The sequence below is a fragment of the Dermacentor andersoni genome, chromosome 10 (assembly GCF_023375885.2).
Source record: "Dermacentor andersoni chromosome 10, qqDerAnde1_hic_scaffold, whole genome shotgun sequence".
NCBI lineage: Eukaryota > Metazoa > Arthropoda > Arachnida > Ixodida > Ixodidae > Dermacentor > Dermacentor andersoni.
The window spans coordinates 101,026,828-101,042,452 of record NC_092823.1 but is presented as its reverse complement, the minus strand read 5'-3'; positions in this window follow the sequence as shown (position 1 = coordinate 101,042,452).

Below are 15,625 nucleotides of genomic sequence, written 5' to 3'. Positions count from 1 at the left end.
TAAGGTAACAGCAGATTTGTTGAAGGATGGTGGGCAGATTGTTCTAGAAAACCTGGCCACCCTGTCTACGCAATGCCTCATGACTTCCAGCGTACCGGAATCTTCGGAGAACGCTAACATAATCCTAACCCATAAGAAAGGCGACGCCAAAGACTTGGAAAATTATAGAGCGATCAGCTTACTGTCTGTTGCCTACATAGTATTTACTAAGGTAATTGCAAATAGAATGAACGACATCTTAGACTTCCCTCAACCAAAGGACCAGGCAGGATTCCGTAAAGGCTACTCAACAATAGACCATATTCACACTTTCAATCTGGTGGTAGAGAAATGTGCGGAATATAACCAACCCTTATATATAGCTTTCATTAATTAGGAGAAAGCGTTTGATTCAGTCGAAACCTGAGCAGTCATGCAGGCATTACGGAATCAGGATGTAGACGAGCAGTATGTAAAAATAATGAAAGATATCTATAGCGGCTCCACAGCGACCGTAGTCCTCCATAAAGAAAGCAACAAAATCCCGATATAGAAGGGCTCCAGGCTGGGAGATACGATCTCTTCAATACTATTCACAGCGTGTTTACAGGATGTATTCAGAGACGTGGATTGGGAAGAACTGGAGATAAGAGTTAATGGATAATATTTTAGTAACTTGCGATTTGCTTAGTAACTCACGGCACCAATTTCAATGCATGCGCACTGGCCTGGACAGGCAAAGCAGAAGTGTGGGTCTAAAAGTTATTCTGCAGAAAACTAATCTTTAACAGTCTCGGAAGAGAGCAACCGTTTACGATAAGTACTGAGGCACTGGAAGTGGTAAGGGAATACATCTACTGAGGACAGGTAGTGACCGCGAATGCGGATCATGAGATTGAATTATTCAGAATAATAAGAAGGGGCTGGGTTGCGTTTGGCAGGTATTCTCAGATCATGAACAGGAGGTTGCCATTATTCCTCAAGAGAAAAGTGTATCACAGCTGTATCTTACCAGTACCTTCCTACGGGGCAGAAACCTGGAGGCTTACGAAAAGTGTTCTACTTAAATTGAGGGCGACGCAACGAGCTATGGAAAGAAGAATGATAGGTGTAACGTTAAGGGATAAGAAGAGAGCCGATTGGGTGAGGGAACAAACGTGAGTTAATGACATCTTAGTTGAAATCAAGAAAAAGAAATGGGTATGGCAACACATGTAATGAGGAAAGATGGTCATTAAGGGTTACGGACTGAATTCCAAGAGAAGGGAAGCGTAGCACGAGGCGGCAGAAAGCTAGGTGGACGGATGAGAGTAGGAAGTTTGCAAGGACAACATGGTCACAATTAGCACAGGACCGGGGCAGTTGGAGAAGTATGCGAGAAGCCTTTGTCCTGCAGTGGGCGTAGCCAGGCTGGTGATGATATGTTGATAAGCTCTATGCTCTTCAGCAAAAGTTAAATCGGCTCCTCCTCCATAATTATTAAAGTAACAAAAATCACCTTTAGTTTGGTTAGGGGGAATATAGATTTACTATGCACCGCCTTCTCCATTTCGTGTAATTTAACTCAAGTTGTATTTCGTATGACAATTTTTGCACAAAGGAAGAATACACTAAACCAAGCCGCATTTCGCAGTTCGCCGCAATTCCTCTTAAATCAGAGATCACCGCGAATTGCTGAACAGTATATAGGGTTAATGTTCTAATTACGTGTTTCGTGTCAATTACCTCTCATTGTCCCTTTTTTTACTTGCGCTCGAGACTGAGTTATAAAGTGTTTACTCAGTTGCGCTCTCATTGTAGAAATGAAGTTATTTCGAACCTTCATACGACGCACAATGTTTCAGGATTTATAAGTGTTATACAGAGTGGTTTGCAATAATGCAGTATGCAACACCTCAACATGTTGTAGCAAAATTTGAAGATCAAAAAAGTCGCTTCTATTCTTGATGAGCAGGCGAATAACTTGAGCCAGTTAAGTGTATTTCATGGACGCTTCAACAGTGATGAATGAATGGTTCTCAACAATTGACATCACTCGTGTAAGAAGTTAATTTGTGGATAGCCCATTCGTTTCGAGTACAAAATTTGGATTGTGCAGTCGCCAGATGGAGATTCCTATGGACTAGAAATCTACACCGAAAAAAATAGACTAAAGCGAACACGGCATTTTTTTTCTGAGGAATAAATGAGAAGGTGTTTGTGTTGCAACACCCCAAACAACACGAAGTATACTCCTACAACTTTTTTCACATCACCCAATTTTTCGCAGGTACTCTCTCTAATCGAAGTCAGGGCAGCAGCAACCGTCCGTGAGGCGAAAATGGCCTTTAGAAAATTGGAAGCAACTAGTAAACGGGAATACCGAATCATTTGACTAAAGGTACAATGGAGCTGTACATACGCGTCGGTGAAGCTAGGATGCCGTTTTGACAGTTGCGGCCACCCATCTCAGATTAAAGCAGCCTAATAATGCAAAACACTACTCCCGATGAAAAGACAGGAATTTGACGTACCTCAGCCGCTTGTGGTCAGGAGGCATAATGAAGGATTGGGCGTCCCATGCGAGCTGGATCGGGTTCTAAGCGGTTGCAGGCCCATGCTCCGAAGCGAAAACTAGTGTTGGGCTCTCTTTAGCATAAAAATAATAATCGGGTTTTACGTGCCAAAACCACGACCTGACTATGAGGCATGCCAACTTGGTGGACTCCAGATAAATTTCGGTGACCTGCGGGTCTTTAACCTGCACCCAGATCTTACCACACCGGTGTTTGAAGCGTTTCGCCTCATGGAATGCTGCCGCCGCCACCGGCATTTGATCCCCCAGCCTCCTGCTTAGCAGCACCGCACCAAAACCACTAAGCAGCCACTCCGGATGCCTTTAAAAACGCTCTGAAACTGGCCGTTGTCAATGGCTGGCTCCTTCCCTGTGACTTCCACAAGATAACCGAAGCCACAATAAGGCACTTGAACGTCAGACGGCAAATCCTCTTTTCTATTCTTCAACGAAAACAGAAGCTCACGACCCGACCAGTCCACTAAGATAGACGAGTGAAAGGTGGCCACTGCAATATACTTGTCACACAGCGTTCGTGCGTATTTTATGAGAAGGACAAATACAAAGCGGCGCAAAAATGCAAAAATAAAAACAACTGCACCAAATTTTATTTATTTTTATTTATTTATTTATTTATTTATTTATTTATTTTCAATACTGCCAGTATCTTTATCGAAACCATAGCGGGTGGGCATATTGTTACAATGTAAGCGTTGATACAGCATTTTTTCATAGAACATGTGCACAGAAAGTAGAATAAACTAGATACGCTATATGGAGCTATGCAGTACAGTGCGCGAAAATAAAAATGCAAAAAAAGAAAGGCGTTGTTTCACGCATTTAATTAGTGAAATCAACTCTAACGATAAAAAAAAAGGTTATGTTAGATTTTTAAGGCGTGTATAAAAGGACACAAGCCTGCACAATCTTTCCTACAACATATAAACCGCATTACAGCCTACTGTACGCGCCAACATTCTTTAAATAAAACATAACAAAAACCTAGACATGCGTATCGAAGGTGGCCGTGTTTAATTATATGGGTACTTAGAAATACATTAGGTTAAAACATAATTTCAGGAAGCTTTCGCACAGCATAAATAGTGATGTTAAAATTGGGTAAAGTTCTGGTTATGCAGAATATGCGGTAGTGCATACGCTCGCTTGGTGACTATTTTGCGAAAGCATATCTTCCAGTAACACACATTGCTTTAACAATTTAGGACCCAGTCCAGCTGCAGAACATTATTTGCTTGGCCGCCGGGTCATATACAACAAGCAGAGTTGGCAGCTTCTTTATAAAGTGAAATGAATTGTGAATGCAGCTTCAGAGAACATATCTCAGTTTCTCGTTGGGAAGCTTCCAGTAGGCAATGTGTTACGCTGAATGCCCGTGCGATTCAACTATTAGCCCTTTAAAGATGTGTCCACTGCCATGTATAATAGTAAGCGCAAACGTATCCGCGCTCCATCAACCCTGCGCTTGAAACACTGGCAGAAGTAACATGCATCTCACTTCTAAAAAATAAAAGATATGATTTCCTAATGGCTCCCAGTCGCACATATTTGTTATATTTTCTTCATAATTTCAGAAATCTCCTCGTCCTCAATCTCCCTTCATTGTTCCATCGACTTTATACCTTATTCATCGCATTTGTGCTGTCGTTATTAAATCGGGAAAATTCCGCCGTTCTCATGTTGTTGTCAGTGCGTCGTCGCAATTTAGTCGTCATTATGCATTTGTCTTCCTACTGTCGTCATCACAGCACCTCCTTCGGTTCATTGACGTCCTTTCTGTGTCGTGATTTCGTCGTTGTCAGTTAATCGCAATCACACTGTCATTACGCCGTCATGGTCAGGGCCCAGCTTGGAGTGCGAGTGCAATTGCAAAGTAGGCTGTCCTCAGAGACTGCGTATGATGCACGGTGCCGAAGCAATTTAAACATCGAAATGACCACAACAGTTTCTAACTAGATGTGCCTTCATTTTTCGACCTCTGGCTATATTGTGTAAATGGTAATCATATTATCTTTGACAATATTCCTTAGGTGAGTTCTGCCAGAATTGTTATGTGGAGATATACAATTTAGATTTTTATCGGTGGTGCTTCCAGAATAGCTGTGGTAAAGTGGTGCTACTGTTTAGGTCTAATACTGAAATTCAATTTGCCATTAAGGAAAGTGATATTTTAGTAATTATATGTGCCCGCTTACGCCCAAGTTTGCCCGTGCCTCTTTGTATCGTGTTTCGGCATGCGCTCTCTTAACCGGTTGCAGATCAATATTTCGTTCAGAGCGCGCAGACTATGGTAGCTCAGATAGAGATACGAGCTGCAAAACCGCATTAGCAGTACTTCGTAAAGGATTCCAGGGACAAATCATGTCAGTCACTGGACACGATGTGGTCCACCGCAGCTACTCTGCAATCGAAATTTATTGTTGCAGAGATATGCAAGAGATAGAAAATTAAAACTCACCACCACGTCCGCAGTTTCCCCGCTTCAAAGTCATAGGGCAAAATTTCATTAGACTAGCACAGGCATTTCTTTTTCTTCAAATAATGCAATACATCTTTAATTTCACCGACATTTCCTTACAATTTGCAGCATCGTCTTCAGCAGCACACAAATTGGTCCATGCAAGCCGCCCCCTTAGAAGTTTGAGTGGAACTTAATTACAACCGGAATGGAATGTATCGTAATCATCTTCGTTACTCACAAATTTCAACAATACAGGTGCGGCTTTCACTTCAGTATAGTGATTGACCACCGTAATCTTTGCTGGTTGGTGGGACAACGTCGCTCCACAAGCTGATTAGCTAACCGGTCCTTACCACATCAAGAATACTACTTTTCTATTATGTAGGACAGTGATCGCAGTAATATCTATCTTGACTGTTTATCTCGCCATCCGTCAGAAAGCACGATAAGTACGAACAATAACTTAGATGAATAACATCCTGTCATATGCTGAAGAAAGTCATATTAAAGAAAGCTCGACTTGGTGCCACTCATTAATTAGTACCAGGCTTAGCTGCCCTTACATTTGATCATTTGTTGTATCAGAAGCATGATTATTCAGGAGTTGCTCCACTCCTCCTTGTTGTCCGCAGACGCTAAGCAATATAATACTTAACGCTAGGTTCGATGACGTCAGAACACCTTTGCCTTGCTCGGATACTATCAGCGTTTATATTGACCAAAGCTCAGGAAGATGGCGCAGAAGTATGTTGGCTGCTGTGCAATTTGCCAACGTCAGAAGCAGTAAAGACTTCTGTGGCTGCGATGCATCCCCGAAAACTGCCACCGTCGCCCTTTAAAAATTTTTTAATTTACTTCCCTGGCCCTTTCCGGAAATCCAATACCAGGCGTCGCAGCCATATTGTGTTCATGCAATATTGAGCCCGGTATATGGAGACAGCATTGGTCGCTTCGGCTACATCAGCTGACATTTCAGCTTTCCTGTTGTACTTCGTCATTGTCGTTCATGGTGCACCCCGTTTTGCGACTAGTGACCGTTAATGGCTGTTTACACCGGACGTCGTTAAATTATTTCTATGTCTTTGTAGATCTGATTACCGGCAATTGGCGCCTTGGAACCGGCACAGAAATGGATTGAGTGAGCACACGATTCGTACCCTGACCAATGTGCGTGCGATATTTGCCCGTGCATAATAAACATGTTGTTTACATTTCATCATTTGTTGTGTAAGCGCACTACAATTACAAGCCAGAAGCCGCCGGCTAGGTACATTTCTTCCTTCTCCATGCTGGCCATCCCCCCAAGTTTTCATCGACACCGTTATTCCCTAGTTGCCACGCGATGACTCATGAATAAGCCATGCTTCATGTCGTGGGAAGTAAGCGCGTCAGCTGGCACACCTTACAACTCTTTCTTCTCTAAATCATGTCAGGGCTTGTTATGCTTATCGATATATATAGGCACGTCACACTTGCTCCCAGGGACTATGTTTGACACTGCACTTAAGCATGCAAAAGCGACTACACAGGAAATTCCTCTCGAGGTACGGTGGCCTATACGTTATACTGCCCAGCATGCGAGACGTTACATGCACGATCGCAAGAGCGACTAATTAAAAACGGCGGTCATATAAAACACCAATTGTGCATGTTGCGTGACAATACATTAACCAACCAGGGCTATACAACTTCTTCGGAGAGCTTTGTCTGCCCACGGGGAAGATTTCACAAGTGATATGCGCATTGCCAGAGTAATACCTGCCGAGAAAATGTAGGAAAAGCTGAGGCTCTATAGGATTAATCATCAGGATTTTCCTCTCTACGGCAGACGTGCTACTGTACCTACTGTCAATGAACTAGAACTAACACTATAAGCGCCACCGGCAATGATACAAACTAGCGTTGTGCAAAAGGCAGGGATGGCGTCTTAATGATGCCCCCACTGGTGTTTGATGCCTCACCAAGACACACACATAATTATCAAGCAGAATTAGCTTGAGCGATTGGATGACACACGCTAATAACCAATGGTAGCGTTACCGTGAAGAAGGCTTACGTGAGACACTTGTATAGAAGATATTTTGTATTGCGTTCGATTGCATCGCTCCTTGAGCGGCGCGCATTTTCTGCCACTAGGTAACAGCCAAAGGGCAGAACTAGTCGGTAACTGCGTGGCCTCCACGCATGCGAATAGAACAAGCAAGGTTTATTTGAAGTTACCACATTTCAAAGTGTAATTGCTCTTTAGATTAGGTATTTAGAATTGTTTGTGTGAATGTTATGTGCAGTTAGGTAGAATATCCAGTCACCATCTTCCTAACAACAAAAATATTACTGACAGGATCTTTAAAGAAAGCTCTTCTTGGATTCGGTACCTGCGGTACTGTGTTGACTTTTCGACTGTTTTAGCTACCATAAATTTATAGTTTTACTAAAATCCCCATCTCGAAAAGTAAGGTTAGTTTTTGTTTGATTTCACATGGCTTTACACGCCGCAACTTATAACCTGCGATCCAGTATAGCTACGAATTGGCGATTCTTCAAAGTTCAAGCGCGAGAATTGCTATAGTAAATGTCATGTAGTCGTTTTCTGATGACGACAGCAGTTGAGACAGCTGGTCATCCCAATTGACGTCATTCTCATCGATTGGCGTCAAGGTGCGACAGAATCTGATAAGCATGGCATGCCAAAAACATAGGTCAACGCACTTGGACCATTTGAAAAGGATGAATGAAAATGCTTGCTGAGGCAGCGCGAGCGAAATGCTGCGGCCATAATGATAAATGATTATTTACTTCACGAAATGCCAGTGCACAGGAATTCGCGGCGCGACGCGAAAGGTTCTAAGTGTATTTGATTTCACTGCCTTTAAGTTTCTTGTTGACGTTACAGATTATAAAATGTGTACGAAATATTTTCGAACATTTCTATTAAATAAATGAAATATTCTAACTATGACTCCAAACTGATGCAGTGTATACGAATTTAGATCGGAGTAGTGTGTTTTAGTGTATCAGATTGACAGTGGGGCACAGAAAATCTGCCTTTCAGGTAGTTAGTGATCTATGATTGCCTATCAATAGGAAAATGTGTGTAATCTAATGGATGTCAGATAAGATGGAAACATAAAACTATTTATATCTTGAAACAGAACCAAGAACGGTGTTGTCCTTATTATAAACCGGCAGAATATTAGCCCGTCTTGCTACTCGCATCAAATTTCATTTGCTAATGGTTACCTCGCGATGATTAAATGAAAAAAAAATTGTCGGTGTTACTAGTTATCTCTAGAAATATGACGCAGTTGTCAGCAATGACAAGTACATTAGATAAATACAAGAACGCCACACTATTGTGAGATCAGAAATAGCCGTGGTCCATGGACCAAGCCTTGACGCACGCCAAAATAGGCCAGAGAGAGTCTACTCTTGCTCCTGTGCCACATCAAACTATTTCCTCAGTTTAATATAACTTTTCAAAATATGCAATGCGGAAACAAACCAAATTGTACGGGACCGGCCGATACAACTCCTAAATAACGTGAACTTGCTTCGGTGCTCTCACGAGAGCCAAGGCTCTCGGTACCAAGAGCTTGGTACTTTGGGTTGCGAAATTCTATACTTGATGGTAGCCTAGCGAAATTCGGTTGTCTTCTCTCTGAAAAATATTATTCAACCCGCATCAAATGAAAGTTGAAAATAGTTACTCTTTCAGAAGGACACACCGCTCTTGTCATGCCCTCAGTGAATACTGTTTCATGCGTACTTCAAGCCAGATATTATGAGTTTCCGGAATTGCGCAATGCACTGGATTTGCAAGTGTCTTATTGTGGAGTGGTTTATTCTGTAGAACATTAGCCCTGCTGCATATGGTGATGAGATATTATCTGAAGGAAATGACCTTCACCGCAGTGGGAAGATAATTACTGTGAAGTCATACATAGATGATAAATAGCTGGGATGTATTGTTCTCACGTCCTGCAAATTGGTGGTTCTGGAGCCTGTCTGTAACAGTGAGCCTTGACGGTCTTCAATACGCTGCAACACGCTACACTAAACACTAACCAATATGGAAACAAATATTCTAATGAAACGGCAAGGGCGAATTTAAAAGAAAATGAATGCAGTTCAATGAGAGCCGTTAAGAAAATACACCCATTTATTTCGGGATGATATCTGTGCACTTCATACTGATTGCATAATAGCGTACCTAGAAAAAGCTTGTACCCCGCAGGGGCGTCTGCGTCAGCAGGCGTTTGGTGTGTTGCGACACCACGTACCCGAGCACACGAGGGTTGGACCCTCCCGCGTGTAGCCGTGCGCGGCTTAGCCGTGTCTGGGGAAAGGGGGATCCTGGGGGTTGAGCCGATGCTGGGTGTCTGGACCTTTAAGGCCCCCCGGCGGACGCAACACACCCCTTTGGCCTCTGCTTCACATAGACGGCCCCCCCGGACTGACCCACCCGGGGGAAATCGGTAGTTGCCTTTTCCTGTCTCTCTCTCCCTCCAGCCTTCGTCTTTCTCTCACTTTTCATCTTTCCTGTCTTCTCCTTCCTTCCGCTTACTTCCATAGTTTCCAGGCAGCAAGGGTTAACCTTGTGTGATTAACCAACCTAGGTTATTTCATATTTGGTTATAGTGATGACGTACAGCTGGCGTTTACAGGACCTGTTCTTACAGTCTCTGTAGCGTCCCCTTGTAGGACTCCATGGTGGGTGGCTGGCGTTATTGCCGAAAATTCAATTCCTTTATGGCAACATCCTTCCCTCCACTTCCTGATCGCCCTCAGAAAAGAGGGCGCACCGATGATTTATTCCAGTTTTTTGGTCGACAAAAATAATCCTTCCCTCGTTTTCACGTGATCCACTCTGAAAAACCAGCTAAACAAGTGCGAACAATCTCCCCGTTCCTTGTATCTAAGTCTCTTACCGAAGTTTTTGGTCCAGGATATAAGGTGTCGAGGATGGCTAGCGGAGACCTCCTCCTGGAGCTCCGCGATCAGAAGCAATTTGAAAAACTGCCTCAGCTAGTATCATTTGGGGAGACCCAAATAGTAGTAACCCCGCACCGCACGATGAATACTTCCCGCGGCGTTGTCTCGGACGATGATTTGCTGGAGCTCTCTGAGGCTGAGCTCTTGGAGGGCTTCAGCGAACAGAATGTCATAAATGTCAAAAGGATCAAGATAAGGCGAGACGGTAAAGAAATTCCGACCAAACACCTAATACTCACCTTCAATTCAAGTGTCCTGCCCGAGTCAATCGAGGCCGGGTACATCAAGCTTCGTGTACGCCCGTGTGTGCCAAATCCCTTGAGATGTTTCAAATGCCAACGTTTTGGCCACAGCTCGCAGAGCTGCCGAGGCCGCCAAACATGCGCCAAATGCAGTGCCCTTGAACACGCAACTGAAGAATGTAAGAACTCTCTACACTGTGTAAACTGTGATGGGGATCACGCCGCGTACTCACGGTCGTGCCCATCCTGGAAGAAAGAAAAAGAAATCGTAACGATCAAAGTGAAAGAAAATATCTCATTTAAGGAGGCACGCAGGCGGGTTGCATACCTGCCAAAGAAAAGCTTTGCCGAAGTGGCGCGTCAGGGGGCAGCGTCACAACGGCCTCCGGCGGCTGTCCGACCCACAAGCAGTGAGTCGGCAGTCACGCCATCTGCCCCCGCGACGGTTGCAGCTAGCGCTGCTCCGTCAACCGAGGAGAAGGAACCATCGACCCCGAAGGAGGGCGCAGCCGAGGCTGCCTCAACTTCCGAGGTTCCTTCATGCGCTGGCAACGGCCGGCGTAGCCAAATCCCTCTGGGAGCCCCATCGACCTCCGGGCTGGTGGGCGCAGGGGTCTTGCCCTCCAAGGCGGGACTCCCTCTGAAATCTTCCCGCTCGCAAGAGCACGTGTCCGGCGCCTCACAAGAGGCAATGGACACTACACCCATCCTCAAGGCACACCAAGCGTCTAAGGAGCGGCGAGGCTCCCTCGAACGCTCCAGAAAGAACAAAACCCCTATTACAGGGCCTCGAAAGGGTTCTGTAATCTAAGGCATCCCGTCCGTTTCCGTAAACACAGCACCAATTTATTTTAAATATGGATACACAAATCATTCAATGGAACATTAGAGGTCTCCTTACAAACCTTGATGATTTGCAAGAACTCATCCACAAACATAATCCAAAAGTGCTGTGTTTACAGGAAACACATTTAAAATCCAGACACGCAAACTTTCTCCGTACGTATGTTACGTTTCGTAAAGATCGCGATGATGCCATCGCATCATCGGGTGGTGTTGCGATTCTCACACATAAAAGTATAGCATGTCAACCTTTACAGCTTCGAACGCCCCTTGAAGCAGTGGCGGTGCGAGTTGTTCTGCTAAACAAACTCATCACTATTTGCTCGCTTTATATACCCCCACATTACAAATTAACTAAACATGAATTTCAGTCCTTTATAGATGAACTGCCAGAACCCTATGTTGTTCTTGGCGACTTCAATGCGCACAGCTCCCTGTGGGGCGACTCTCGTATAGATGCGCGAGGTCGTCTTGTTGAACAGTTCCTCTTCTCTTCTGGTGCATGCCTGCTGAATAAGAAGGCACCCACATATTATTCTCTCGCCAACAGAACATTTTCATCAATTGACCTCAGCCTAGTTTCCCCGTGTATACTACCTGAACTCCAATGGGAAGTTATGAACAATCCTTACGGGAGCGACCACTTCCCCATACTGATAAGAACATCCAAAGAAAACGAATATCCTCAACAAGCTCCTAGGTGGAAGATAGACACAGCCGACTGGCAGAAATTTCGATCTCTCTCTAGCATCTCATGGGCTGACCTGTCTTCTTTAGAAATTGATGCTGCTGTGGATTATCTTACAGCATTCATAATAGATGCCGCGTCAAAATGCATATCCGAAGCGAGTGGTCTGGCATGCAAACGACGTGTACCGTGGTGGAACAGCGAATGTCGGACCGCCCGTAAGAATCAGAACAAGGCGTGGGGGTTGCTGCGAGCTTCTCCCACCGCTGAGAATCTTGTCAACTTTAAAAAAATAAAATCCCAAGGTAGGAGAACCCGCCGACAGGCCAGAAGAGAAAGCTGGCACAAGTTTTTATCGAGTATTAACTCGTTTAGGGATGAGGCCAAAGCCTGGAGCAGAGTTAATAGGATTAGAGGGCGGCAAACACATTCACTCCCCCTGGTGAACACACAGGGCGATACACTGCAAGACCAGGCAGACTCACTTGGGGAATATTTTGAGAGCGTGTCAAGTCCAACAAATTATACACAGTCCTTTCTCAAATACAAAGAAACAGAAGAACGTAAGCCATTAAGAAGAAAAGGTCGAGAGAATGAGCCTTACAACCGTCCTTTTTGTATTGCTGAATTAAGAGCTGCCTTGAGCGTATGCAACAGCTCCGCACCAGGATCTGATAGAATCATGTATGAAATGCTCAAAAACTTACATAATGACACGCAGGTTACTCTACTCACACTTTTCAACACCATTTGGGATGCAGGGTACCTTCCAACCGCATGGAAGGAAGCCATTGTGGTCCCTGTTTTGAAACAAGGCAAGGACCCTTCCTCAGTGGCAAGTTACCGCCCGATAGCCCTCACAAGTTGCATCTGTAAGGTGTTTGAAAAAATGATTAATCGGCGACTCATCCATTTCCTTGAACTGAGCAAAATCCTTGATCCCTATCAGTGCGGCTTCCGAGAAGGGCGCTCCACAACTGACCATCTTGTACGTGTAGAAGCAAATATCCGGGACGCATTTGTACACAAACAATTCTTCTTATCCATATTCCTCGATATGGAGAAGGCGTACGATACGACGTGGCGTTACGGAATCCTAAGAGACTTGTTAGAAATAGGTATCCATGGAAATATGCTTAACCTAATAGAAAGCTATCTGTCCAGTCGTACCTTCCGGGTAAAAGTAGGAAATGTACTTTCGCGTCCTTTTACGCAAGAAACTGGTGTACCGCAAGGAGGCGTGCTCAGCTGCACACTCTTCATCGTGAAGATGAACACGCTTCGCGCTTCATTACCACCGGCAATCTTTTATTCTGTCTACGTGGACGACATACAAATAGCTTTCAAATCCTGTAACCTCGCAGTGTGCGAGAGACAGGTACAGCACGGCCTGAACAAAGTCTCAATGTGGGCAGACAAGAATGGATTTAAGATCAATCCTAACAAAAGCTCTTGTGTTCTTTTTACAAGAAAGAGAGGCCTGGTTCCGGATCCTTCCTTAGAACTGTGTGGACAACGAATACCTATCAGCAAACAGCACAAATTCTTAGGTATCATACTTGACTACAGACTCACTTTCATTCCACACATTAAATATCTGAACGAAAAATGTCTAAAAACAATGAACCTAATGAAACTCCTATCCCAGACTACATGGGGTAGTGATAGGAAGTGCTTAATGAACCTATACAAGAGCCTAATTCGGTCTCGATTGGATTATGGTGCTGTAGTATATAACTCTGCCGCCCCGAGCGCACTAAAGATCCTAGATCCTGTCCACCATCTAGGAATCCGATTGGCCACTGGCGCTTTCAGAACGAGTCCCATACAAAGTCTATATGTAGAATCAAATGAATGGTCTCTCCACCTACAGAGATCATACATTAGCCATACATATTTCCTTAAAGTACGCTCTAATCCTGAACATCCTTGTTTTGATACCGTTACTGATATGACGTGCGCTACACTTTTCAGCAATCGTCCCTCCATAAGACAGCCTTTCTCGCTGCGTGTGAAGGAGCTTAGCGATGAAATGCATGTCCCACTCCTCGAGCATCGCTTAATGCACCTAACCAAGCTCTTACCTCCTTGGGAGTGGCAGGTGATACAATGTGACATATCCTTTATGAAAGTTACAAAGCACGCTCCTGAGGCCGAAATCCGAATGCATTTCCTAGAACTCCAGCACAAGCACTCCTGCGCAGAGTTCTACACAGACGCTTCGAAATCAATTGCCGGGGTATCCTATGCAGCCGTCGGCCCATTGTTTTCGGAATCCGATGTACTGCATCCGGAAACAAGTATTTTTACGGCCGAGGCCTACGCATTACTCTCTGCTGTAAAGCACATAAGAAGATCAAAACTTCCAAAAGCAGCGATCTATGCAGACTCTCTCAGCGTCGTGAAGGCCTTAATGTCACTCAGCAAACATAAAAATCCCGTATTTAATGAATTATATTCGGTCTTGTGCAAAGCGTACTCATCTAACCAGAATATCATAATATGCTGGGTCCCTGGCCATAGGGGAATTGAAGGTAACGTTCTGGCGGACGAGATGGCCACGTCAATCACATTGCAAGCGGTTAACCCTACCGCTGCGGTGCCTGTCACAGATCTGAGGCCTTTCCTGCGAAGGAGGCTGCGAGATCACTGGCAACGCATCTGGGACGCGGAAACAGATAATAAGCTCCACCTGATAAAACCACAGTTAGGATTCTGGCCCTCTACTACAAAATCACGCCGAACAGATGTCCTATTCTGTCGTCTCAGAATAGGACACACGTTTGGCACACATAATTTTCTACTAACCGGAAGTGAGCCTCCAGCCTGTGGTAGATGCGGGGAGAGGCTGACCGTACTCCACGTCCTCCTGGAGTGTCGGGAAGCCGAATCTGAGAGAAAGAGACATTTTCCCTTAGCATATCGGCAGCACATTCCCCTTCACCCATTAATGTTACTCGGCCCAGAACCGCTATTTGACACCAATGCACTTTTAAGTTATCTGAAAGATGTTGTATTGCATGTTGTTAGCCCCACATGTTCGTAGCGCCTCCTCTCTTCAGAGGATGGCGCTGTGATAGTCCTTTCGTATAGCACGTGCCTCTAGGCCCTTGTGTTTCAAGGGCTCCGGCGAGGCAACAGTGCTCCAGCTATTTTAACCATCTCATATACTTTCAATTCTATGTCATTCTTTTACGATGGATTTTAATGTTCATAGTATTCGTCATTAGTCATCGCCATAATTTTATATCACGTAGATTTTATGCACTTTACAGCAACTATTTTTAGGCCACTTTACAGCCAAGTCACATCTCCATAATACATCGCCAACATCACCACTTGTCATGGCGCTCTTTGGCCACACCTGGCCCTTGCGCCATTAAACACCACATGTCATCATCATCATCAAAAAGCTTGTAATGCACGCTGCATCAGTATACATTTCTCAAAAGGCACCTTGCAAACGCCGTCTTCACTGATAGAATGAATAATGAGGTAAAAGGCACAAACATTGTGGAGTTTTCTTTGCGACTCACCAATTACAGTGGAGTTCATTGAACTAAAGGATATAATGCCGCAGGACAGGTGAACATGGGAACGCGCTAACGGGAAAATTTGAGAAATAAACCTCTACGATAAATTCCAGCTTACACAGAATAAAGGCCTGAAAAGGTGTAAAGAAATAAAAGGTCCGCTGCGTCATCCCGTAACTTTACTAAATACCAGCAGGTTTACCTTCGAAGAGGGAGCAGGTTTTCTTGGTGCACGCTTCGAACTTGCCTTCAGTTCCCTAACTATTTCTATATCTCTCGATCGCGTTGCGCATTTTGATCTAATATATATTTTTT